Source organism: Orbicella franksi, unplaced genomic scaffold (assembly GCF_964199315.1).
Source record: "Orbicella franksi unplaced genomic scaffold, jaOrbFran1.1 SCAFFOLD_442, whole genome shotgun sequence".
Taxonomy (NCBI): domain Eukaryota; kingdom Metazoa; phylum Cnidaria; class Anthozoa; order Scleractinia; family Merulinidae; genus Orbicella; species Orbicella franksi.
This window is the reverse complement of record NW_027671099.1, coordinates 20001-23144: the sequence shown is the minus strand read 5'-3', so window position 1 is coordinate 23144 and position 3144 is coordinate 20001. Positions and strand designations below refer to the sequence as shown.

General features: G+C 47.0%; 1 pseudogene; it reads right to left on the bottom strand.

Moving 5' to 3' along the window:
• Positions 1 to 1309, bottom strand: LOC145477475 (small subunit ribosomal RNA; annotated as a pseudogene; the record flags this gene model as incomplete).
• Positions 1310 to 3144: the final 1835 nt, after the last annotated feature.

Here is a 3144-nt window from a genome sequence, read left to right as displayed (position 1 = left end):
AGACAAATCACTCCACCAACTAAGAACGGCCATGCACCACCACCCATAGAATCAAGAAAGAGCTCTCAATCTGTCAATCCTTACTATGTCTGGACCTGGTGAGTTTCCCCGTGTTGAGTCAAATTAAGCCGCAGGCTCCACTCCTGGTGGTGCCCTTCCGTCAATTCCTTTAAGTTTCAGCTTTGCAACCATACTTCCCCCGGAACCCAAAAACTTTGGTTTCCCATAAGGTGCCAAAGGGGTCATCCAATAACACCCTCTGATCCCTAGTTGGCATCGTTTATGGTTAGAACTAGGACGGTATCTGATCGTCTTCGATCCTCTAACTTTCGTTCTTGATTAATGAAAACATTCTTGGCAAATGCTTTCGCAGTAGTTCGTCTTTCGTAAATCCAAGAATTTCACCTCTGACAACGAAATACGAATGCCCCCAACTGTCTCTCTTAATCATTACTTCAGTTCCAGAAACCAACAAAATAGAACCAAAGTCCTATTCCATTATTCCATGCTTATGTATTCAAGCGCTGGCTTGCTTTGAACACTCTAATTTTTTCAAAGTAAACGTCGCAGATCCTATGCACACTCAGTTAAGAGCACACACAGTCTTTGCGAGGAAGAACAGCGCGGCCAGTAACATACCTTGCGGCAGACCGGCCGAGCCATCCCGAAATCCAACTACGAGCTTTTTAACTGCAACAACTTTAATATACGCTATTGGAGCTGGAATTACCGCGGCTGCTGGCACCAGACTTGCCCTCCAATGGATCCTCGTTAAAGGATTTAAGTTGTACTCATTCCAATTACAAGACTTGGAAAAGCCCTGTATTGTTATTTCTTGTCACTACCTCCCTGAGTCAGGATTGGGTAATTTGCGCGCCTGCTGCCTTCCTTGGATGTGGTAGCCGTTTCTCAGGCTCCCTCTCCGGAATCGAACCCTAATTCTCCGTCACCCGTTGCAACCATGGTAAGCCACTACCTTACCATCGACAGTTGATAGGGCAGAAATTTGAATGAAACATCGCCAGCTCAAGGCCGTGCGATTCGATCAGTTACTATGAATCACCAAAGAACCGGGCAGAACCCGCATTGGTTTTTAATCTAATAAATACATCCCTTCCAGAAGTCGGGACTTTTCGCATGTATTAGCTCTAGAATTACTACGGTTATCCAAGTAGTAATGGTACAATCAAATAAACGATAACTGATTTAATGAGCCATTCGCAGTTTCACAGTACAAGTGCTTATACTTAGACATGCATGGCTTAATCTTTGAGACAAGCATATGACTACTGGCAGGATCAACCAGGTAGCTATCCCTCAGGGAACCCGGCGGGAACCCTATTGCGTCTGCTTCCTTTGAAAGGAGGCTGGCATTTCACCGTCAAGCTGCACTGGGAATCCTCCCGGCCATGGAAGACGCACGAGGCGTTCGACCCTGTCCGAGGGAAACCCGTTCTCTCTTTGCCACGTCTTTCCACTGCTTCACCCTAGTAAGCTTCCGGCATACCAGTGAGACAGCCAAGTGCACGGAATGCCGACAAGATACATCGGGGAAGAATGATTCTTCCGAATCTAAGCCGCTATTCTTGGCCAAAGGCCATCAGGTACAACATCCATCCGTTCTCTCGTTGTCCACACCGAGACAACTTGGCTTCAAGTTCAGTCATTTCATGCTACCGACCGAGCAAGTTTGGTCGACTTTGCTCCTTTTTCCTCCAAATACCCTCCTTTCCTACCCGAGAACACATTACCGAGCAGGGCTTACTGTTACGGACCGATACAGCTCAATTGCTCTTTCGGTCTTTCCCGATGCCTGCCCTACATTATAACCCGAAACCGTCTATTCCCCCAACCAAGTTTAGACACTTAGAAAAATGTCGAAAATTTCGATTTTTCGAAACTGCTCCAAAGCGCTCCCCATGGCATTCCAAACGTGCGTCTGCATGTCAGAGTTACGAAAACGAAGAGATTTCCACGAAGATGACCGATGATTGCCGAAATTTCCCGACGAAAACCCGAAGCTCAAAGACCACACCCTAAAGAGCGCAAAATTGGGATTTTACACTTTTTCAAAACTTTGTGCGGCAAACTATTGGCCAGCTCGAGTTACGTGCAGGCGCCAAGTTTGGCGCTGTCACGTCATCGTTAAGGGGGGTGTGCTACACTATCTTAAAACTGGGCGTCGGTCCCCCTATTCTATAAGCACCCTTAAGATTTTCACCATTTTCAAAACTTTTTGTGGCAAACTATTGGCCAGCTCGAGTTACGTGCAGGCGCCAAGTTTGGCGCTGTCACATCATCGTTAAGGGGGGTGTGCTACACTATCTTAAAACTGGGCGTCGGTCCCCCTATTCTATAAGCACCCTTAAGATTTTCACCATTTTCAAAACTTTTTGCGGCAAACTATTGGCCAGCTCGAGTTACGTGCAGGCGCCAAGTTTGGCGCTGTCACATCATCGTTAAGGGGGGTGTGCTACACTATCTTAAAACTGGGCGTCGGTCCCCCTTATCTATAAGCACCCTTAAGATTTTCACCATTTTCAAAACTTTTTGCGGCAAACTATTGGCCAGCTCGAGTTACGTGCAGGCGCCCAGTTTGGCGCTGTCACATCATCGTTAAGGGGGGTGTGCTACACTATCTTAAAACTGGGCGTCGGTCCCCCTTATCTATAAGCACCCTTAAGATTTTCACCATTTTCAAACCTTTTTGCGGCAAACTATTGGCCAGCTCGAGTTACGTGCAGGCGCCAAGTTTGGCGCTGTCACATCATCGTTAAGGGGGGTGTGCTACACTATCTTAAAACTGGGCGTCGGTCCCCCTAATCTATAAGCACCCTTAAGATTTTTACCACTTTCAAAACGTTTTGCGGCAAACTATTGGCCAGCTCGAGTTACGTGCAGGCGCCAAGTTTGGCGCTGTCACATCATCGTTAAGGGGATTTGCTACACTATCTTAAAACTGGGCGTTAGTGCCCATATACCATAAGCACTCTTAAGATTTTCACCATTTTCAAAACGTTTTGCGCGAAACAATTGGCCAGCTCGAGTTACGTGCAGGCGCCAAGTTTGGCGCTCTCACATCATAATTAACGGGGGTGTGCACCACTATCTTAAAAGTGGGCGTCAGTCCCCCTATTCTATAAG